Source organism: Oncorhynchus clarkii, chromosome 13, assembly GCF_045791955.1.
Source record: "Oncorhynchus clarkii lewisi isolate Uvic-CL-2024 chromosome 13, UVic_Ocla_1.0, whole genome shotgun sequence".
Classification (NCBI taxonomy): Eukaryota; Metazoa; Chordata; class Actinopteri; order Salmoniformes; family Salmonidae; genus Oncorhynchus; species Oncorhynchus clarkii.
Genome location: NC_092159.1, coordinates 12,251,931 through 12,276,702, shown reverse-complemented (window position 1 = coordinate 12,276,702; position 24,772 = coordinate 12,251,931).

Here is a 24,772-nt window from a genome sequence, read left to right as displayed (position 1 = left end):
TATAAAGAGAAAAGAGAGCTTGGTGGTGCATAAAGAGAAAAGAGAGATTGGTGGTGTATAAAGAGAAAAGAGAGCTTGGGGGTACATGGAGAGAAAAGAGAGCTTGGTGGTACATAAAGAGAAAAGAGAGCTTGGTGGTACATGGAGAGAAAAGAGAGCTTGGTGGTACATGGAGAGAAAAGAGAGGTTGGTGGTGCATAAAGAGAAAAGAGAGCTTGGGGTACATGGAGAGAAAAGAGAGCTTGGTGGTGCATAAAGAGAAAAGAGAGCTTGGTGGTACATGGAGAGAAAAGAGAGCTTGGTGGTGCATGGAGAGAAAAGAGAGCTTGGTGGTGTATAGAGAGAAAGGAGAGCTTGGTGGTGTATAAAGAGAAAAGAGAGCTTGGTGGTGCATAAAGAGAAAACAGAGCTTGGTGGTGCATAAAGAGAAAATAGAACTTGGTGGTATATAAAGAGAAAAGAGAGCTTGGTGGTGTATAAAGAGAAAAGAGAGCTTGGTGGTGTATAAAGAGAAAAGAGAGCTTGGTGGTGAGATACAATCCATGCATGCTCCCCACACAGAGAGAGAGGGAACAAGAGAAAGAGAGCGAGAGAAATGGTGAAGAGAGAGAGAGTGAGATAAATGGTGATGATAGAGAGAGAGAGAGGGAGAGAGAGAGAAGAGCTCAAATACCTAATGGAAGGATAAATCAATCATGAGGTTTAGAAAAATTGAGCGGCTTCTCTGAAACCAAAAGTGTTTTCTCCCTCTGGACAGGGTCAAACATCCTTTACTAGAGAATACAGTATTGTCAAGGACGGAGAGGGTGTGGGAATACATAACCTGTTATCAACATGGACTGGACTGAGCTGGTCAGAAAAAACAACAGCTGGAGAAGAACTAACAAACAACTCAACAAACAGTTGATCCATATATTGTAACTCCTTGTTACAAGGAGTCAGGTTCATGTTCAGAATGCAGTCTTTAGTCCATTCAGGGTAGAATGGAAGTGTATCTTTGACATAACATTGAATCGCATTTTTCAGTTCCAGTTCTCACTGTTTGCACCAGAGAGTTCAAAAGGTCATTGGGCTTCACGCAGCTTCCTCAAGGAAAAACAAACATCTTAGAATAACAGGAGCATGATCTGAATTCACTTCTCCCCATCTCTCTGCAGCCTTGTAGCCGTGACTGACCCAGGGTTTACCCCACACTACATGTACCAGACTGGGGTTCTCCTGTAGTCTCCCTGTTAGCAGTGAGCTAGCCAGACAGACCCTGTAGTTACTATACTCTGTCTGTCTCTAGTTCTTACACCCTGTTAACAGAGAGCTAGCCAGACAGACCCTGTAGTTCTGTCTCCTCTCATACATAGTGTAGGAACTGAAGCTAAGGGGAAACGGACATACAGGAGTAGATACACATTTGAAATACTTTTTTTGAATCCACCACACACACACACACACACACACACACACACACACACACACACACACACACACACACACACACACACACACACACACACACACACACAGCAAGCAGCAAGCAGCAAGCAGACCGAGTAGAAGCCGTCCTGTCATGTAGGCATGGTTTGTGGGTAATGCGCTCTGACATCAGAGTTGGAATAGGTTGTGAATGAAGTTCAATGTGCCTGTGTGTGTGTTGCAGCCTGCAGTGTGGAGATGTCCACAGAGAGGCAGTTGGTAAAGAAGCTCAAACTGACCTTGACAGTGAAATATTGATGGAGTCAGGAACCAAATACACTTGGAGAGAAAGTGAATGACAGTTTTCAGTGCTTCATCACGCACACACACTTCTCATTGTTTTATCTTCAGAGATGAATATGTATGATGATGTGGAGTTGGATCGGTGCCGACTTTGAGTTGAAAACAGAAACAGACTCATGATCCCAGAATAATGATTAAAGGTTTGGAGTACAGAGTCAGCAGGGTGTCTTCAAACAAACTGTCTATAGTAATACATTTCCTACATTCCTTCTCTTACGCCTTCTCTTTCTGATCAGGGCCATACTATATCAGCACCATACTATATCAGCACCATGATCAGGGCCATACTATATCAGCACCATACTATAACAGCACCATGACCAGGGCCATACTATATCAGCACCATGACCAGGGCCATACTATATCAGCACCATGACCAGGGCCATACTATATCAGTACCATGACCAGGGCCATACTATATCAGCACCATGACCAGGGCCATACTATATCAGCACCATGACCAGGGCCATACTATATCAGCACCATACTATATCAGCACCATGACCAGGGCCATACTATATCAGTACCATGACCAGGGCCATACAATATCAGTACCATACTATATCAGCACCATGACCAGAGCCATACTATATCAGCACCATGACCAGGGTCATACTATATCAGTACCATACTATATCAGCACCATGAACAGGGCCATACTATATCAGCACCATACTATATCAGCACCATGACCAGGGCCATACTATATCAGCACCATGACCAGGGCCATACTATATCAGTACCATAATATATCAGCACCATGACCAGGGCCATACTATATCAGCACCATGACCAGGGCCATACTATATCAGTACCATAATATATCAGCACAATGACCAGGGCCATACTATATCAGCACCATACTATATCAGCACCATACTATATCAGTACCATGACCAGGGCCATACTATATCAGTACCATAATATATCAGCACCATGACCAGAGCCATACTATATCAGCACCATACTATATCAGCACCATACTATATCAGCACCATGACCAGGGCCATACTATATCAGCACCATGACCAGGGTCATACTATATCAGCACCATAATACATCAGCACCATGACCAGGGCCATACTATATCAGCACCATACTATGTCAGCATGACGACCAGGGCCAAACTATATCAGTACCATGACCAGGGCCATACTATATCAGCACCATACTATATCAGTACCCTGACCAGGGCCATACTATATCAGCACCATACTATATCAGTACCATGACCAGGGTCATACTATATCAGCACCATACTATATCAGTACCATGACCAGGGTCATACTATATCAGCACCATACTATATCAGTACCATGACCAGGGTCATACTATATCAGCACCATACTATATCAGTTCCATGACAAGGGCCAAACTATATCAGTACCATGACCAGGGCCATACTATATCAGCACCATACTATATCAGTACCATGACCAGGGTCATACTATATCAGCACTATGACCAGGGTCATACTATATCAGCACCATGACCAGGGCCATACTATATCAGCACCATACTATATCAGCACCGTACTATATCAGCACCATGACTAGGGTCATACTATATCAGTACCATGACCAGGGCCATACTATATCAGCACCATACTATTTCAGCACCATACTATATCAGCACCATACTATATCAGCACCATGACCAGGGCCATACTATATCAGCACCATACTATATCAGTACCATGACCAGGGCCATACTATATCAGGACCATACTATATCAGTACCATGATCAGGACCATACTATATCAGCACCATGACCAGGGCCATACTATATCAGCACCATACTATATCAGTACCCTGAGCAGGACCGTAGTATATCAGCACCATGACCAGGGCCATACTATATCAGCACCATACTATATCAGGACCCTGACCAGGGCCATACAATATCAGCACCATACTATATCAGTACCATGATCAGGGCCATACTATACCAGTACCATGACCAGGGCCATACAATATCAGCACCATACTATATCAGTACCCTGACCAGGGCCATACTATATCAGCACCATACTATATCAGTACCATGACCAGGGCCGTACTATATCAGCACCATGACCAGGGCCATACTATATCAGCACCATACTATATCAGTACCCTGACCAGGGCCATACTATATCAGCACCTTACTATATCAGTACCATGACCAGGGTCATACTATATCAGTACCATACTATATCAGCACCATGACCAGGGCCATACTGTATCAGTACCATACTATATCAGTACCATAATCAGGGCCATACTATATCACTACCATACTGTATCAGCACCATGACCAGGGCCATACTATATCAGCACCATGACCAGGGCCGTACTATATCAGCACCATACTATATCAGCACCATGACCAGAGCCATACTATATCAGCACCATACTATATCAGCACCATGACCAGGGCCATACTATATCAGCACCATACTATATCAGCACCATGACCAGGGCCGTACTATATCAGCACCATACTATATCAGTACCATGATCAGGGCCATACTATATCAGTACCATACTATATCAGCACCATGACCAGGGCCATACTATATCAGCACCATGACCAGGGCCATACTATATCAGCACCATGACCAGGGCCGTACTATATCAGCACCATACTATATCAGCACCATGACCAGGGCCATACTATATCAGTACCATGACCAGAGCCATACTATATCAGTACCATGACCAGGGCCATACAATATCAGCACCATACTATATCAGCACCGTACTATATCAGCACCATGACCAGAGCCATACTATATCAGCACCATACTATATCAGCACCATACTATATCACCACCATGACCAGGGCCATACTATATCAGCACCATACTATATCAGCACCATGACCAGGGCCATACTTTATCAGTACCATGACCAGGGCCATACTAAATCAGCACCATGACCAGGGCCATACTATATCAGCACCATACTATATCAGTACCATGACCAGGGCCATACTATATCAGCACCATGACCAGGGCCATACTATATCAGTACCATGACCAGGGCCATACTATATCGGCACCATACTATATCAGTACCATGACCAGGGCCATACTATATCAGCACCATACTATATCAGCACCATACTATATCACCACCATGACCAGGGCCATACTATATCAGCACCATACTATATCAGCACCATGACCAGGGCCATACTTTATCAGTACCATGACCAGGGCCATACTATATCAGCACCATCACCAGGGCCATACTACATCAGCACCATACTATATCAGTACCATGACCAGGGCCATACTATATCAGCACCATGACCAGGGCCATACTATATCAGTACCATGACCAGGGCCATACTATATCAGCACCATACTATATCAGTACCATGACCAGGGTCATACTATATCAGCACCATGACCAGGGCCATACTATATCAGCACCATACTATATCAGTACCATGACCAGGGCCATACTATATCAGCACCATGACCAGGGCCATACTATATCAGCACCATGACCAGGGCCATACTATATCAGTACCATGACCAGGGCCATACTATATCAGCACCATACTATATCAGTACCATGACCAGGGTCATACTATATCAGCACCATGACCAGGGCCATACTATATCAGCACCATACTATATCAGTACCATGACCAGGGCCATACTATATCAGCACCATGACCAGGGCCATACTATATCAGTACCATGACCAGGGCCATACTATATCAGCACCATACTATATCACCACCATGACCAGGGCCATACTATATCAGCACCATACTATATCAGTACCATGACCAGGGCCATACTTTATCAGCACCATGACCAGGGCCATACTATATCAGCACCATACTATATCAGCACCATGATCAGGGCCATACTATATCAGCACCATACTATATCAGTACCATGACCAGGGCCGTACTATATCAGTACCATGACCAGGGCCATACTATATCAGCACCATACTATATCAGCACCATGACCAGGGCCATACTATATCAGTACCATGACCAGGGCCATACTATATCAGTACCATGACCAGGGCCATACTATATCAGCACCATACTATATCAGCACCATGACCAGGGCCATACTATATCAGTACCATGACCAGGGCCATACTATATCAGCACCATACTATATCACCACCATGACCAGGGCCATACTATATCAGCACCATGACCAGGGCCATACTATATCAGTACCATGACCAGGGCCAGACTTTATCACCACCATGATCAGGGCCATACTATATCAGCACCATGATCAGGGCCATACTATATCAGCACCATACTTTATCAGCACCATACTATATCAGCACCATGACCAGAGCCATACTATATCAGCACCATACTATATCAGCACCATGACCACGGCCATACTATATCAGCACCATGACCAGGGCCTTTGTACAGAGGCTGGTAGTGGTAGAGAGGAAGGGAGATTTAAGTTGTGAGACTTGTGAGACTGCAGCTGTCATCACCCAGGGAGACATCTCTCTCCCTCTCTCTCACACACACACACACACTCCCCAGGGCTTCACATAGCCTCTCTAATAACCACAGGTGAGAGGAACAACAGCGTGTGTGTGTCTTAAACACTGTGTGTGTCTCTCTCGCACACACTCATCCCTTCACAAAGGCACAGTCAGACTCCTAGACGCCCAGCCAAATCTCCCACTGTGTTCCAAATGGAACCCTGTTCCCTTTATGGTGTACTACCCATAGGAGGTAGGGTGCCATTAAGAACACCACTTCCTCTCCACATATAGTCTCATCACTCTGACGTGTGTGCGTGTGTGTGTGTGTGAGAGAGAGAGAGAGAGAGAGAGAGAGAGAGAGAGAGAGTGAGAGAGAGAGAGAGAGGGAGAGAACAAGTTAGATTGAATAGTTTTTTCACCAACAGCTTTACAGGGTTAGCTGCATTCTCCAGTCTAAGAGATGAGCCTGTTACTGTGTTGTAGCAGTATATGGTTTGATACAGTATGATGTAGTTTCACAGGTATTTTGGTTTCAAATTAGATCTGGCTTAGGGAACAAGTAGCAGCACCTACCTTGACCTACACATTAAGCTAAGGCTGCTTCCTTATCTTATACCCTCCTGCTGCTCTTCTCATTAGGGCAAAAGTCTTTCCTCTGTCCCCTCTCCTCTCTCCTCCGTCATCTTTCCTCCATCCTCTCTCCTCCGTCCTCTCTCCTCCGTCATCTTTCCTCCGTCCTTGCTCCTTTGTCCTCTCTCCTCCGTCCTCTCTCCTTCGTCCTCTCTCCTTCGTCCTCTTTCCTCCGCTCTCTCTCATTTGTCCTCTCTCCTTCGGCCTCTCTCCTCCGGCCTCTCTCCTCCGGCCTCTCTCCTCCGGCCTCTCTCCTCCGGCCTCTCTCCTCCGTCCGCTCTCCGTCCGCTCTGAGCTTGGATGACCTGGAAACCACTTATCAATTTCTGGGTCACGGAGGAGAGAGGACGGAGGAGAGAGGACGAAGGAGAGAGGCCGGAGGAGAGAGGACGGAGGAGAGAGGACGGATCCTCTCTCCTCCGTCCTCTCTCCTCCGGCCTCTCTCCTTCGTCCTCTCTCCTCCGTCCTCTCTCCTCCGTGACCCAGAAATTGATAAGTGGTTTCCAGGTCATCCAAGCTCATCTTAGTTCATGTTTCTTCTCCTCGACGCCTCTCCTCGATTACCTTTGATTTTTCTCAAAAGGAGGAGAGAGGACACAGGAGTTAATCATTTAAAAAATGCCCATGTCTTACCCCCTCCTCCTCTCTCTCCTTCCTCTAAATCTCTCTATGTAAATGTTATTTACCACCTACCTTGTCCCATCCCGCAGGTACCTCACAGCTCCACACACCCCCTACCTCCTTCTCCCGGGGAGATACAACCTCCTACCTCCCCCTCATGACAACCCTCCCCGTACCTCCCTTACTTCCCTCTCTCCCTCCCCCCTTTGTTCAGGGAGACACACATCGTTGGGTTCTCAGAGAGCAGTGATTCATCTTCATGGAGTTTATCACTGATTTTGATGGGTGCCCCCCTATGTGAGGCTCCTCCAGGAGGCCTTTGGGAGAAAAGATGAGGCTTCTGGGACAAAATAGGAGAGGAGTGGCTGGTGGATTTGTGCGGAAACCGTGCGCTCTCTTCCTCTCCTTTCTCACTCCTCTCTCTCTTGACTCTCTTGACACAGTCCAGACAGAAGCTCTAGCTGCCCTCATTTTCTCTCTCCCTCCACTCCTTTTCTCTCTCCCCTCCACTCCCTTTCTCTCTCCCCTCCCCTCATTTTCTCTCCCCTCCACTCCTTTTCTCTCTCCCCTCCACTCCCTTTCTCTCTCCCCTCCCCTCCCCTCCCTTTCTCTCTCCCTCCACTCCCTTTCTCTCTCCCTCCCTTCCTTTCTCTCTCCCTCCACTCCCTTTCTCTCTCCCTCCCTTCCTTTCTCTCTCCCCTCCACTCCCTTTCTCTCTCCCTCCCTTTCTATCTCCCCTCCACTCCCTTTCTCTCTCCCCTCCAATCCCTTTCTCTCTCCCTCCACTCCCTTTCTCTCTCCCTCCCTTTCTCTCTCCCCCCTTTCTCTCTCCCTCCACTCCCTTTCTCTCTCCCTCCCTTTCTCTCTCCCTACCCTCCATTTCCCTCCCCTCCTCTCCCTTTCTCTCTCCACTCCCTTTCTCTCTCCCTCCACTCCCTTTCTCTCTCCCTCCACTCCCTTTCTCTCTCCCTCCACTCCCTTTCTCTCTCCCTCCACTCCCTTTCTCTCTCCCTCCACTCCATTTCTATCTCCCACCCCTCCTTTTCACTCTCTCTCTCATCTCTTTCTCTCTCTCCCTCCCTCTTTCTCTCCCTCCCCTCTCTTTCTCTTCCTTCCCTTCCATCCCACTTTCTCATGAACTCACTCACTCTGACAACCCAGATCCCTCCCTCCCTCCCTCCATACCCTCCCTCATCTGAGGTGAATAACAGTCATTACTCTGAGCACTCTGAGCACTCTGACTGTGAGGTCAAGGACAGCCATTATGCCGTTAGAGCTGTCTGACTGTGAGGTCAAGGACAGCATGGGGCTCTGTTCCACCGTGACCCATAGGTAATGGGTAGTGAGGTAATGGGCGTGAAACGTGATGTCAGCACTACAAACTGCTATTAGTGCTGCCTCACTAATAAAGGAAGTGTATGGGGCTGCAACCACAGATATGTCTGGATCAATGGGAGATAGATCAATACAACCACAAATGTGAAGGGCAGGGTGTGAGTGGAGGCAGTTTGTGTAAAGGTAGTGTAATTATATTGGAGGTAACACCTTATGATTAAGGCAATTTGGAAGTTAAGGGAGACTTCAACACCTAGGTACACAGAAGGGTGTTCATATAATGCTTATAAGTGGTCGTGTAGTGGTCATCTCGTCAACTGGCTCCATGTCACAATCAGAGACCCTCTAGAAGAAAGATTGGGTGGTGGAGCCATCACATATGGTAGAGAGAGAGAGAGACAGACAGAGAGAGAGAGAGAGACAGACAGAGAGAGAGAGAGACAGTCACAGCCGTGTATATCCCCCCCAAGCAGATACCTCAACGGCCCTCAAGGAACTTCCTGGACTCTATGTAAACTGGAAACCATATATCCTGAGGCGGCCTTTATTGTAGCTGGGGATTTTAACAAAGCTGATTTGAGAACAAGGCTACCTAAATTCTACCAGCACATTGACTGTAGCACCCGCGCGGGCAATACACTGGACCACTGCTACTCTAACCTCCACGATGCATACAAGGCCCTCCCCCGCCCTCCCTTCGGCAAATCTGACCACGACTCTATCCCAGTCTGCTGTCCCCACATGCTTCAAGATGGCCACCATTGTTCCTGTACCAAACAAGGCAAAGACAACTGAACTAAATGACTATCACCCCATAGCACTCACTTCTGTTACCATGACGTGCTTTGAGAGGATCATATCACCTCCACCCAAGACCCACTTCAGTTTGCCTACCGCCTCAGCAGGTCCACAGACGATGACATCACCATCACACTGCACAACGTATTCATGTTTAATCTGACCTTTATTTAACCAGGAACAGTGGGTTAACTGGTCTAGGAACAGTGGGGTAACTGGTCTAGGAACAGTGGGTTATCTGGTCTAGGAACAGTGGGTTAACTGGTCTAGGAACAGTGGGTTAACTGGTCTAGGAACAGTGGGTTAACTGGTCTAGGAACAGTGGGTTAACTGGTCTAGGAACAGTGGGTTAACTGGTCTAGGAACAGTGGGTTAACTGGTCTAGGAACAGTGGGTAACTGGTCTAGGAACAGTGGGTAACTGGTCTAGGAACAGTGGGTTAACTGGTCTAGGAACAGTGGGTTAACTGGTCTAGGAACAGTGGGTTAACTGGTCTAGGAACAGTGGGTTAACTGGTCTAGGAACAGTGGGTTAACTGGTCTAGGAACAGTGGGTTAACTGGTCTAGGAACAGTGGGTAACTGGTCTAGGAACAGTGGGTAACTGGTCTAGGAACAGTGGGTTAACTGGTCTAGGAACAGTGGGTTAACTGGTCTAGGAACAGTGGGTTAACTGGTCTAGGAACAGTGGGTTAACTGGTCTAGGAACAGTGGGTTAACTGGTCTAGGAACAGTGGGTTAACTGGTCTAGGAACAGTGGGTAACTGGTCTAGGAACAGTGGGTTAACTGGTCTAGGAACAGTGGGTTAACTGGTCTAGGAACAGTGGGTTAACTGGTCTAGGAACAGTGGGTTAACTGGTCTAGGAACAGTGGGTTAACTGGTCTAGGAACAGTGGGTTAACTGGTCTAGGAACAGTGGGTTAACTGGTCTAGGAACAGTGGGTTAACTGGTCTAGGAACAGTGGGTTAACTGGTCTAGGAATAGTGGGTAACTGGTCTAGGAACAGTGGGTAACTGGTCTAGGAACAGTGGGTAACTGGTCTAGGAACAGTGGGTTAACTGGTCTAGGAACAGTGGGTAACTGGTCTAGGAACAGTGGGTAACTGGTCTAGGAACAGTGGGTTAACTGGTCTAGGAACAGTGGGTTAACTGGTCTAGGAACAGTGGGTTAACTGGTCTAGGAACAGTGGGTTAACTGGTCTAGGAACAGTGGGTTAACTGGTCTAGGAACAGTGGGTTAACTGGTCTAGGAACAGTGGGTTAACTGGTCTAGGAACAGTGGGTTAACTGGTCTAGGAACAGTGGGTTAACTGGTCTAGGAACAGTGGGGTAACTGGTCTAGGAACAGTGGGGTAACTGGTCTAGGAACAGTGGGTAACTGGTCTAGGAACAGTGGGTAACTGGTCTAGGAACAGTGGGTAACTGGTCTAGGAACAGTGGGTTAACTGGTCTAGGAACAGTGGGTTAACTGGTCTAGGAACAGTGGGTTAACTGGTCTAGGAACAGTGGGTTAACTGGTCTAGGAACAGTGGGTAACTGCCTTGTTCAGGGGCAGAACGACAGATTTGTACCTTGTCAGCTCGGGGATTCAATCTTGCAAGCTTTTGGTTACTAGTCCAGCGCTCTAACCACTAGGCGTACCACTAGACGAACCTATGTAAGAATGCTGTTCATTGACTACAGCTCAGCATTCAACACCATAGTGCCCTCAAAGCTCATCATTAAGCTTACGGCCCTGGGTCTCAACCCCGCCCTGTGCAATTGGGTCCTGTAGTTTCTGACAGAGCTCCCCCAGGTGGTGAAGGTAGGAAACAACATCTCCACTTCGCTGATCCTCAACACTGGGGCCTCACAAGGGTTAATGCTCAGCCCCCTCCTGTACTCCCTGTTCATCCATGACTGCGTGGCCATGCACTCCCCCAACTCAATCATCAAGTTTGCAGACGACACAAAAGTAGTGCGCTTGATTACCAACAACAACGAGATAGCCTACAGGGAGGAGGTGAGGGCACTCGGAGTGTGGTGTCAGGAAAAAAAACTCTCAACAGCGCCTCTTCAACCTCAGGAGGCTGAAGAAATGTGGCTTGTCACCTTAAAACCTCACAAACTTTTACAAATGTACAATTGAGAGCATCTTGCAGGGCTTTATTGCCTCCTGGTATGGAGGTAACTCCACCGCCATCAACCACATAACACGTCACCGGGGGCAAATTACCTGCTCTCCAGGACACCTGCAGCACCCGATGTAACAGGAAGGTCAAAAAGATCATCAAGGACAACAACGACCCGAGCCACTGCCTGTTCACCCCGCTACCATCCAGAAGGCGAGGTCAGTACAGGTGCAGCAAAGCTGGGACCGAGAGACTGAAAAACAGCTTCTATCTCAAGGGCATCAGACTGTTAAACCGCCATCACTAACACAGAGAGGCTGCTGCCTACATACAGACTCAAATCATTGGCCCATGGCATTTCGCTAGACTGGCATTAGCATATCCTAACCATGTGTATGTGACCAATAAAATGTGATTTGTGAGAGAGACAGAGAGAGAGAGAGAGAGAGAGAGAGAGAGAGCGAGAGAGAGAAAGAGAGAGAGAGAGAGAGAGAGAGAGAGAGAGAGAGAGAGATTGAGTGGCTGTGAACATTCTCGTGGATCCTGAATGGGGTTCTATAGAGATGGTGTATTTCCATTGACCTTTGAAGGAGTGAGTTGACAATAACAGTTGTTACTTCTTTATAATGCCCAGCCTTTCCTCTATGTGATTGTATGGGCTTATCACATCCCTGGACAGCATCCATCATGACACAACACAGTTAACTAATTGCCAGATAAACTACATTTACATGTCAGTCATTTAGCAGACACTCTTATCCAGAGTGCCTTACAGGACCAATTAGGATTAAGTGCCTTGCTCAAGGTAACAGCAGACATATTTTTCACCTAGTTGGCTTGGGGATTCGAACCAGCGACATTTTAGTTACTTGCCCAACGCTCTTAACCGATAGGTTACCTGCCGGCCCAAACTCTCTGATTACTTGCCCAATGCTCTTAACCACTAGGTTACCTGCCGGCCCAAACTCTCTGATTACTTGCCCAACGCTCTTAACCACTAGGTTACCTGCCGGCCCAAACTCTCTGATTACTTGCCCAACACTCTTAACCACTAGGTTACCTGCCGGCCCAAACTCTCTGATTACTTGCCCAACACTCTTAACCACTAGGTTACCTGCCGGCCCAAACTCTCTGATTACTTGCCCAACACTCTTAACCACTAGGTTACCTGCCGGCCCAAACTCTCTGATTACTTGCCCAACACTCTTAACCACTAGGTTACCTGCCGGCCCAAACTCTCTGATTACTTGCCCAACACTCTTAACCACTAGGTTACCTGCCGGCCCAAACTCTCTGATTACTTGCCCAACACTCTTAACCACTAGGTTACCTGCCGGCCCAAACTCTCTGATTACTTGCCCAACACTCTTAACCACTAGGTTACCTGCCGGCCCAAACTCTCTGATTACTTGCCCAACACTCTTAACCACTAGGTTACCTGTCGGCCCAAACTCTCTGATTACTTGCCCAACACTCTTAACCACTAGGTTACCTGCCGGCCCAAACTCTCTGATTACTTGCCCAACACTCTTAACCACTAGGTTACCTGCCGGCCCAAACTCTCTGATTACTTGCCCAACACTCTTAACCACTAGGTTACCTGCCGGCCCAAACTCTCTGATTACTTGCCCAACACTCTTAGCCACTAGGTTACCTGCCGGCCCAAACTCTCTGATTACTTGCCCAACACTCTTAACCACTAGGTTACCTGCCGGCCCAAACTCTCTGATTACTTGCCCAACACTCTTAACCACTAGGTTACCTGTCGGCCCAAACTCTCTGATTATTCCTTTTATTGTCCCCTTCTTTTCTTTCTAAACCCTTCCAGCTGTTCGTTATTCCCCATTCACACCCTTTGATCGGCAGACAGACCCCCCCAATCAGGAACAGTCCTACCCAATTATCCTCCAATCAGAGTCCTTTATACCCACCAAAGACCCTCCCTCTTTTCATCCTTCAGGCCTGTTGATGCTTGATTCTACACACACACACACACACACACGTTCCATATTTAATGGTTAACATGTGGCGTAAGATGTGAGAACATCAAGAGAGCGTTAATTAGTTGCTTCTTATTTTGGTGGATAAAAACACATATCGTCCATAAGGAGTGTGTGTATGTGTGTGCCTGCATGTGCCCGTGTGTGTACTTGTTTGTGTGTGTGTGTGTGTGAGGTGCAGTACAGTTTGGCAGCTGTTGTGTGGAACGTGGGCCGTACTGGGGAGCTAGCATTGGGAATATCCTTCATCTTCACTACAGTACCCCCCCCCCCCCCCCCCCCCACCACTTCACAGCCTCACACACACCCCAGACCCTCTCTACCTCTGCCCAAACAAAATACCCCCCACACACTCTCTGCGCACACCAACCTCACATCACACTTAAAACTCTCTATACCTGTCTCAATGCCCTGAACAACATCTCTCTACTTCTTGCTAGTCACTCCAACCCTCTCTACCTAGAGTAGAACAAGTCATAAAAAATACATACCCTCCCTCCCTCCCTCCCTCCCTCCCTCCCTCCCTCCCATGTTCATACCTGGAGGGAGGGAGGATAGGTGAGAGCAGGTATTACATTCGCTTCTAAAAATGTATCAAGCCCTACAAAAAATGTCCATGAAGTACAATCCACATAATAAATCACGTTTCCTGTTGCTGCGGGATTATTTTCCTGCTGTGAGAAACTGGTCATATTCAGATCCTACACTTGTACCTTGTCAGGTCATATCAGTGGTCAGTGTAAACTTAAAGGACAGGCGGACAGGGAGGTGAAGAAGCACTTCTACCAGTATTCACACAGTGTCTAACACATCTCCCCTCAGAGTGTCACCATGCTGCAGTTAGTGTGGTGGTAGAGAAAGAGCAGTGTTCAGATTGAAGAGTGTTGTGTGTTCGTGTGTGTGTGTGACTCTGACAAGGTGAGCTCCTCTCAGTCACATGATCCCTCTGTGAGCCTTAACCTGCTCTTCTTCTTTCTTAGTTGCTATTTTTATATTCGGTGTGTTTTTGTTCCACCTATTTTTAGTGTTACGTTGTTATTGATTACTGCATAGTTGGGTTTAGTGCAAGAAAGGCATTTCACTGTGCTAGTGCACGTGACATTACAACTTGAAACGGAAACTTGAAATCAAAGGGACGCTCTGTGCCCCGTGAAAGGAAGAGGGGGGTGGGGGGGTAGAAGAATATAGAAGACAGAGACTCATTACCTTAGAGAAAGAGAGAGAGAGAGAGAGTAGAAATGGAGAAAGAGAGGAGAAAATAGAGCGAAAGCCTCCTGACTTCTGCCTCACAGAGAAGAGAAAGAGAGCGAATAAGAAAGTGACAGCGACCGACGTGCTGTCGAGTGATGTAGCGACCGACTGACTTATGAGAGGGACTGACTTATGAGAGGGAGAATGTAAACAAAACTGCAGATCCACCTGACTGCTGTGAATGATGACAATGACGATGTCGTGAATCTAACGTATTTCCAGACAACAGTCGTCTTTGTGTATTCAGTTGTTGTGTTCATGTTACCGATGTCGGATCAGAATTTTCTGAACATGTATTTTTCAGACATAAATACACGGAACACCCACACTGACACACAGTTACAGTATATAACACGTTTAAAGGGTGTGTGTGTGTGTGTATGTGTATGTGTGTGTGTGTGTGTGTGTCTGTGTGTGTGTGTGTGTCTGTGTGTGTGTGTGTGTCTCTGTGTGTGTGTGTGTGTGTGTGTGTGTGTGTGTGTGTGTGTGTGTGTGTGTGTGTGTGTGTGTGTGTGTGTGTGTGTGTCTCTCTGTGTGTGTGTGTGTGTGTGTGTCTCAGTCACCAGATCTCAACCCAATTGAAATCATCTGGGAGATTCTGGAGTGATGACTGAGACAGCGTTTTCCGGATGGTGGAGCTTTATGTGGAGGCTCTGGATTAGGAGCTCGGTGGCTTAGCGTCTACCACTATGGGAGGACTGACATCCAGGTCCACGTCCTCTGAGTGGCTGAGTCGTCCTCTGACTCGGATGAGCCCTGGTGTCATCCAGTTCTGGGGCTAGTGAGAGCAGGCGACTGAGGTCACTGACCGCTGTGCGTTGTTCTGGCCTCCGCCACCTCAAGGGACCTGAGAGAGCAACACAGGGAGAGAGGGGGACAGCAACAGAGAGAGAGACAGCCACACTGGGAAAGAGCAACACAGAGAGAGAGCGGGAACAACACACACACACAGAGAGCAACACACAGAGAGAGAGCGAGAGAGAGAGCAACACACACAGAGAGAGAAAGCAACACACACACACAGAGAGAGAGAGAGCAACACACACAGAGAGAGAGAGCAACACACACACAGAGAGAAAGAGAGCGAGAGAACAACACACACAGCAACTCAGAGAGAGAGAGAGGGAGAGAGAGCAGACTCTCTTTCAACAGGACCAGTGATTTGTACATGGAAGCAGTATTGTCAGCTGTGTGTTGACTACACACTTTGTTGAAGACTCAGTCTGCCTGTACTGTGTTCAGCTCGTTATATAGTTTCAGTGTCTGTGTGTGTGTGTCTGTGTGTGTGTGTCTCTGTGTGTGTGTCTGTGTGTGTGTTTCCTCTGTTCTATATTTAGCCGCCCAACATCTTTGGCCTTTGAAGTGGTGCAGGCCTCCAGTGAATGTTAACTAGATGGATGCAAATCTCTCAGCTAAATCTATCAAATTGAACACACACACACACACAAAGGCTCTAAGAATTGAATACCAATTAGTTTGGAGGGAGCTACTAGATTGTATATAAATTGTCTTAGTTTTCTACTGTCTGACTGATAGCTGTTAGCACTGAGAGTCGGAGAGGAATCTCGGAAAACTAAAATCTTGGTAGAGATCTATGAGAAAATATCCTAATGAGACTAGTGAAGTTCCCATCCCCCAAGCCCAAAACTCTCAGACAGTTTTGGAAAAGTCTCTAGGCCAGTCCCCTCCCCTTTGTAAATTGGAAGCATGTGATCACCTGGCTGTCCCCATAGGAGAACTCTTTGAAGAACTGTTTTTGGTTTAGAAAATGGTTCTACCTTGAACCATCCAATAGGGACAGCTTAAGAACCGTTTTGGAATCATTTTTTCTAAGAGTGTATTCCTCTTTCAGGTTTCTCCTTTTCAACTATCTTGTTTTTGTCTTGCTCCCTTCCGCCTCTTTTCTCGCTCTCTCATCTTGCTCTCATCTTTCTCTCTCCTCTCATCGTACCCCTCCTCTCACCCCATGCCTCTTTCTCTCATCCCCCTTTATTAGGTCTTTTGTTTTCCCCCGTTCCTTCACACCCCTCCTCTCCTCTCACCCCATGTTGGCATCCTGTTGACCTAATTCGAAGCGCTCCGTTCCAGAAAAACAACGAGAGGAGAGCAGAACGGGGAATTTGCCAGATATTACAGTTTGTTTCTCTCTTTCCTCTGTCCTCTTCTTCCTCTTCTCCGTTCTCTCTCCTCCGTCCTCTTCCTCTTGCTCTTCTCCATTCTCTCTTTCCTCTGTCCTCTTCTTCCTCTTCTCCATTCTCTCTCCTCCGTCCTCTTCCTCTTGCTCTTCTCCATTCTCTCTCTCCTCTGTCCTCTTCTTCCTCTTCTCCGTTCTCTCTCCTCCGTCCTCTTCCTCTTGCTCTTCTCCATTCTCTCTCTCCTCTGTCCTCTTCTTCCTCTTCTCCGTTCTCTCTCCTCCATCCTCTTCCTCTTGCTCTTCTCCATTCTCTCTTTCCTCTGTCCTCTTCTTCCTCTTCTCCGTTCTCTCTCCTCCGTCCTCTTCCTCTTGCTCTTCTCCATTCTCTCTCTCCTCTGTCCTCTTCTTCCTCTTCTCTATTCTCTCTCTCCTCTGTCCTCTTCTTCCTCTTCTCCATTCTCTCTCCTCTGCCCTCTTCTCCATTCTCTCTCTCCTCTGTCCTCTTCTTCCTCTTCTCCATTCTCTCTCCTCTGTCCTCTTCTTCTTCCTCTTCTCCATTCTCTCTCCTCTGTCCTCTTCTTCCTCTTCTCCATTCTCTCTCCTCCGTCCTCTTCTTCTTCCTCTTCTCCATTCTCTCTCCTCCGTCCTCTTCTTCTTCCTCTTCTCCATTCTCTCTCCTCTGTCCTCTTCTTCCTCTTCTCCATTCTCTCTCCTCCATCCTCTTCTTCTTCCTCTTCTCCATTCACTCTCCTCTGTCCTCTTCTTCCTCTTCTCCATTCTCTCTCTCTCCTCTGTCCTCTTCCTCTTCTCCATTCTCTCTCTCTCCTCTGTCCTCTTCTTCTTCCTCTTCTCCATTCTCTCTCCTCTGTCCTCTTCTTCTTCCTCTTCTCCATTCTCTCTCCTCCGTCCTCTTCTTCTTCCTCTTCTCCATTCTCTCTCCTCCGTCCTCTTCTCCATTCTCTCTCCTCCGTCCTCTTCTTCTTCCTCTTCTCCATTCTCTCTCCTCTGTCCTCTTCTTCCTCTTCTCCATTCTCTCTCCTCTGTCCTCTTCTTCTTGCTCTTCTCCATTCTCTCTCTCCTCTGTCCTCTTCTTCTTGCTCTTCTCCATTCTCTCTCTCCTCTGTCCTCTTCTTCTTGCTCTTCTCCCTTCTCTCTCTCCTCTGTCCTCTTCTTCTTCCTCTTCTCCATTCTCTCTCTCCTCTGTCCTCTTCTTCCTCTTCTCCTTTCTCTCTCTCTCCTCTGTCCTCTTCCTCTTCTCCATTCTCTCTCTCTCCTCTGTCCTCTTCTTCTTCCTCTTCTCCATTCTCTCTCTCCTCTGTCCTCTTCTTCCTCTTCTCCATTCTCTCTCCTCCGTCCTCTTTCTCTTCCTCTTCTCCATTCTCTCTCCTCCGTCCTCTTCTTCTTCTTTTTCTCCATTCTCTCTCCTCTGTCCTCTTCTTCTTCCTCTTCTCCATTGTCTCTGTCCTCTTCTTCCTTTTCTCCATTCTCTCTCCTCTGTCCTCTTCTTCTTCCTCTTCTCCATTCTCTCTCTCCTCTGTCCTCTTCTTCCTCTTCTCCATTCTCTCTCTCCTCTGTCCTCTTCTTCTTCCTCTTCTCCATTCTCTCTCCTCTGTCCTCTTCTCCATTCTCTCTCTCCTCTGTCCTCTTCTTCTTCCTCTGTCCTCTTCTTCTTCCTCTTCTTCCTCTTCTCCATTCTCTCTCCCCCGTCCTCTTCTTCCTCTTCTCCATTCTCTCCTCTGTCCTCTTCTCCATTCTCTCCTCTGTCCTCTTCTCCATTCTCTCTCCTCTGTCCTCTTCTTCCTCTTCTCCATTCTCTCTCTCCTCTGTCCTCTTCTTCCTCTTCTCCATTCTCTCTCCTCTGTCCTCTTTTTCCTCTTCTCCATTCTCTCTCCTCTGTCTCTTCTTCTTCCACTTCTTCCTCTTCTTCCTCTTCTCCATTCTCTCTCTCCTCTGTCCTCTTCTTCCTCTTCTCCATTCTCTTTCTCCTCCGTCCTCTTCATGCTCTTCTCCATTTCCTCCCTTTCCTCCCCCTCTTCCTCTCAAAGTGGAGACATGGTTCTTGATCTCTCTGGGGGAGAGATGGAGGGAGGTGGAGGAATAGATGGTGGGATTAATAGAGAAGCTGATTTATTGGGGTTAGTGGAGGAGAGGAGAAGAAGGGAAGGAAATCAAAATGAGATTTGTCGCGTGCTTCATAAACAACAGGTGTAGTCTAACAGTGAAATGCTTACTTACGGTCCCTTATCAACAATGCAGAGAGAAGAATAGAACAATTATAGAAAGAAACTACAATAATATGAGGCTTCACCCATCGCTCCTCTCCTCCCTCTCCTCGCCCTCTCTTCCCCTCTGCTCTGACCCCCTGGCATTTGCTTGATGAGGTGTTTTTCTTTCAGTATTCGCTGTTCATTTGCTTTCTTTCTCTCCCTCCGTTCTGTCTGTTTGTTGTCTCTCTCCCTAATGCTCTCTTTAGAGCCTGCAGACAGCCTGTGCCCTAGATTGCCACTCCGTGTCTCTCTCTCTCTCTCTGTGTGTGTGTGTGTGTGTGTCTCTGTATGTGCGTGTGTCTCTGTATGTGTGTGTTTGCTCTCCTCTGTCAGTCTACAGATTCAACTAGCCCCTTGTTAAAAACAGAGAGAGACTTGTGCATGGTGATGATAGTCTTGTCAAGATACAATTGCTCCTTCCACGATTAAAGGTTGACAAATAAAATCACGGAGTCCTGGGTTTGGGGGTGGAACAGGACCTCTTTGGGCTGAGAGTTGGACCGTGAAATATGCCTAGGTGGGGAAGTAAGACTGTAACACACCTGCTCCTCCTGTACGATTGTAATAGATGTGGCTCTATGTAGAACATCACTATAGAGGTATAATACTCTTTATATGGCTCTATGTAGAACATCACTATAGAGGTATAATAGTCTTTATATGGCTCTATGTAGAACAGTCACTATAGAGGTATAATAGTCTTTATATGGCTCTATGTAGAACAGTCACTAGGGGGTATAATACTCTTTATATGGCTCTATGTAGAACAGTCACTATAGAGGTATAATAGTCTTTATATGGCTCTATGTAGAACATCACTATAGAGGTATAATACTCTTTATATGGCTCTATGTAGAACAGTCACTAGGGGGTATAATACTCTTTATATGGCTCTATGTAGAACAGTCACTATAGAGGTATAATACTCTTTATATGGCTCTATGTAGAACAGTCACTATAGAGGTATAATACTCTTTATGTGGCTCTATGTAGAACAGTCACTAGGGGGTATAATACTCTTTATATGGCTCTATGTAGAACAGTCACTATAGAGGTATAATAGTCTTTATATGGCTCTATGTAGAACAGTCACTAGGGGGTATAATAGTCTTTATATGGCTCTATGTAGAACAGTCACTATAGAGATATAATAGTCTTTATATGGCTCTATGTAGAACAGTCACTAGGGGGTATAATACTCTTTATATGGCTCTATGTAGAACAGTCACTATAGAGGTATAATAGTCTTTATATGGCTCTATGTAGAACAGTCACTATAGAGGTATAATAGTCTTTATATGGCTCTATGTAGAACAGTCACTATAGAGGTATAATAGTCTTTATATGGCTCTATGTAGAACAGTCACTATAGAGCAGGGGTGTCAAAGTCAAATGGACGGAGGGCCAAATAAAAAAATCAGCTACAAGACGAGGGCCGGACTGTTCGAATGTTCATTGAAAAATTTTTAAATGACGCATATAGTCTAGTGAACCTAATTGAACCTACTGAAAACCTAACAAATATATTACAATATGATCAGATAAATAAAGCAATATTTTCTTATGGCTCTGTCAGTAATCTTTAATTTTCAACAGACACAAAAGACAAATTTCCTTTATATAAATATCCCCATAACATGAACATTAAATGAAAGAAACCGGTATTCAAGGCACCATCAGTAGACTATATTTTCTATTTTAGCAAAAGTGGGCTAAATTTACTTCAAAGAAAAAACAATAATAGCAATTTTCTATCATCCACTCAACTGAAATATTTTTAAAATATAATTGGATTGAAATACAAAAAAATAAAGTGCAAAAATCTATTAATCAAAAACAACACTTTGTTTAAGGAGAAGTAACATGCAGTGAAAACAAATATTAAATTTTAACTTTTAAACTTGAACTGAGTAAAAACTCTAAATATGTGATTGCACAGTAATGTTCACTTGTTTGAGGTTGAGGGTGATACTTGGTGGTGTCCCATCTTTTCCACAAGTTCATCAATGTTCGGGGTAAGGCTCTGAGCTGAAGAAATCCTCAGAATTGAGTGGAGGTGTTCAGCAGTAAGTCGACTTCTGTGTGATGTTTTGTTCAGGTTCATCAAAGAAAACAGTTGTTCACACAGGTATGTGCTGCCAAACATAGACAACGTTTGAGCAGCCTGGATGCGCAGCTGGGGCATTGTGCCGGGGAGGAAACGGGCGAACTCCGCAGCACCCACTGCCGCATATTTTGCCCTCAGTGCATCATTGCATTGGAGGTCAATCAACTCCATTTGGAGGTTTGGTGGTGAGCTTTCCACGTCAACAGCAAATGGGTTACCGAGCAGTTCCAACCTGCTTTTTTGTGCTTCAAAGTCAGCAAATCGGCGTCGAAAGTCAGCGGCAAGCATACCTATTTTATCAGCCAACTGTGTGCTCGGGAACGCACTGGTAGAGAGCTTCTCTTTCATGGTCTGGCAGCTGGGAAAGTGGCTCAAATTTTCTTTCCGCATCTGCGTCTCCCACAGAGTCAGTTTGGTTTTAAATGCCTTCACTGTACTGTACATATCAGAGATGACACGATCCCGACCCTGCAGCTGCAAGTTTATTGCATTCAGATGACTCGTAATGTCACACAGAAAAGCCATTTCACACAGAAACATTTCGTCTCGGAGTTGTGTTGTGTCTTTCCCTTTGCTGTCCAAGAACAGACAAATCTCCTCACGAAGCTCGAAACATCTTTGAAGCACCTTTCCCTGGCTTAGCCATCGCACCTCTGTGTGATAAGGCAAATCACCATGCTCCGTTTCTAACTCCGTCAGAAATGCCTTGAACTGGCGGTGATTCAAACCTTTGGCTCTGATAAAGTTAACTGTGCGCGTGATGATGCTCATTACATGCTCCATTTTCAAGGCTTTACCGCACAACGCTTCCTGGTGTATGATACAATGATAAGCTGTCAGCTCACCTGTCGCGTTTTCCTCTTGCATCTTTTCCCGTATCTTCGCCACCAGTCCGCTCCTGTGTCCACACATCGCAGGTGCTCCGTCGGTTGTCAAACCCACGAGTTTTTCCCAAGGCAGCTCCATCTCATTTACACATCTTGACACCTCTTCATACAAATCATGCCCCGTAGTTGTGCCATGCATAGGACGTAAAGCCAAAAACTCCTCTGTCACGCTTAGGTTGGAGTCCACTCCGCGGATGAAAATTGACAACTGGGCAATGTCAGAAATGTCGGTGCTCTCATCCACAGCCAAGGAATATGCAATAAAATCTTTTCCCTTTTTCACAAGCTGCTCTTTTAGATTGATGGACAACTGGTCTACTCTCTCGGCAATGGTGTTTCTGCTCAGACTCACATTTAAAAAGAGTTGCCTTTTTTCTGGGCAAACTTCGTCACAAACTTTAATCATGCAGTTTTTGATGAAATCCCCCTCCGTAAATGGCCGGGCTGATTTAGCGATCTCTTCTGCCAAAATAAAACTGGCCTTGACAGTTGCGTCCGCGTGTGTGTCCGCGTGTTTCGTTTCATAATGTCGTCTCAGATTATACTCTTTCAGTACCGCCACACTTTCTCCACACAGAAGACACACAGGTTTTCCAGCTACCTTCGTGAACATATACTCCGACTCCCACCTTGTTTGAAACCCCCGGTTCTCAGTATCCACCTTCCGTTTTGCCATTTTTGATGGGTATCTGAAAGTTAATTTTACTGTGATGCTGACGACTGCTGTGCCAATAAATATTGAAATGAAGCAGCCTACTGCTCGGTGCGTCACCTTTGCATTGTGGGAAATGTAGTATTGGTGCGTGTAAAAGATCTGCGGGCTGCCGGCTTGCTGCGGGCCGGTTCTAATAATAAATCAAGATCATCCCAGGGGCCGTAAAAAACCTTCTTGCGGGCCGGATGTGGCCCGCGGGCCTTGACTCTGACATATGTGCTATAGAGGTATAATACTCTTTATATGGCTCTATGTAGAACAGTCACTAGGGGGTATAATACTCTTTATATGGCTCTATGTAGAACAGTCACTATAGAGGTATAATACTCTTTATATGGCTCTATGTAGAACAGTCACTAGGGGGTATAATAGTCTTTATATGGCTCTATGTAGAACAGTCACTAGGGGGTATAATACTCTTTATATGGCTCTATGTAGAACAGTCACTATAGAGGTATAATACTCTTTATATGGCTCTATGTAGAACATCACTATAGAGGTATAATACTCTTTATATGGCTCTATGTAGAACAGTCACTATAGAGGTATAATACTCTTTATATGACTCTATGTAGAACATCACTATAGAGGTATAATACTCTTTATATGGCTCTATGTAGAACAGTCACTATCGAGGTATAATAGTCTTTATATGGCTCTATGTAGAACAGTCACTATAGAGGTATAATACTCTTTATATGGCTCTATGTAGAACAGTCACTATAGAGGTATAATACTAGAACAGTCACTAGGGGGTATAATAGTCTTTATATGGCTCTATGTAGAACAGTCACTAGGTATAATACTCATATGGTAGAACAGTCACTATAGAGGTATAATACTCTTTATATGGGTAGAACAGTCACTATAGGTATAATACTCTTTATATGGCTCTATGTAGAACAGTCACTATAGAGGTATAATGTAGAACAGTCACTAGGGGGTATAATACTCTTTATATGGCTCTATGTAGAACATGGCTCACAGTCACTATAGAGGTATAATACTCTTTTATGGCTCTATGTAGAACAGTCACTATGGTATACTACTCTTTATATGGCTCTATGTAGAACAGTCACTAGGGGGTATAATACTCTTTATATGGCTCTATGTAGAACAGTCACTATAGAGGTATAATATGGCTCTATGTATATGGCTCTATGCTCTATGTAGAACAGTCACTATAGAGGTATAATAGTCTTTATATGGCTCTATGCAGAACAGTCACTATGGCTCTATGTAGAACAGTCATTAGGGGGTATAATACTCTTTATATGGCTCTATGTAGAACAGTCATTAGGGGGTATAATAGTCTTTATATGGCTCTATGTAGAACAGTCACTATCGAGGTATAATACTCTTTATATGGCTCTATGTAGAACAGTCACTATAGAGGTATAATAGTCTTTATATGGCTCTATGTAGAACAGTCACTATAGAGGTATAATACTCTTTATATGGCTCTATGTAGAACAGTCACTATAGAGGTATAATACTCTTTATATGGCTCTATGTAGAACAGTCACTATAGAGGTATAATACTCTTTATATGGCTCTATGTAGAACAGTCACTATAGAGGTATAATACTCTTTATATGGCTCTATGTAGAACAGTCACTATAGAGGTATAATACTCTTTATATGGCTCTATGTAGTAGAACAGTCATTAGGGGGTAT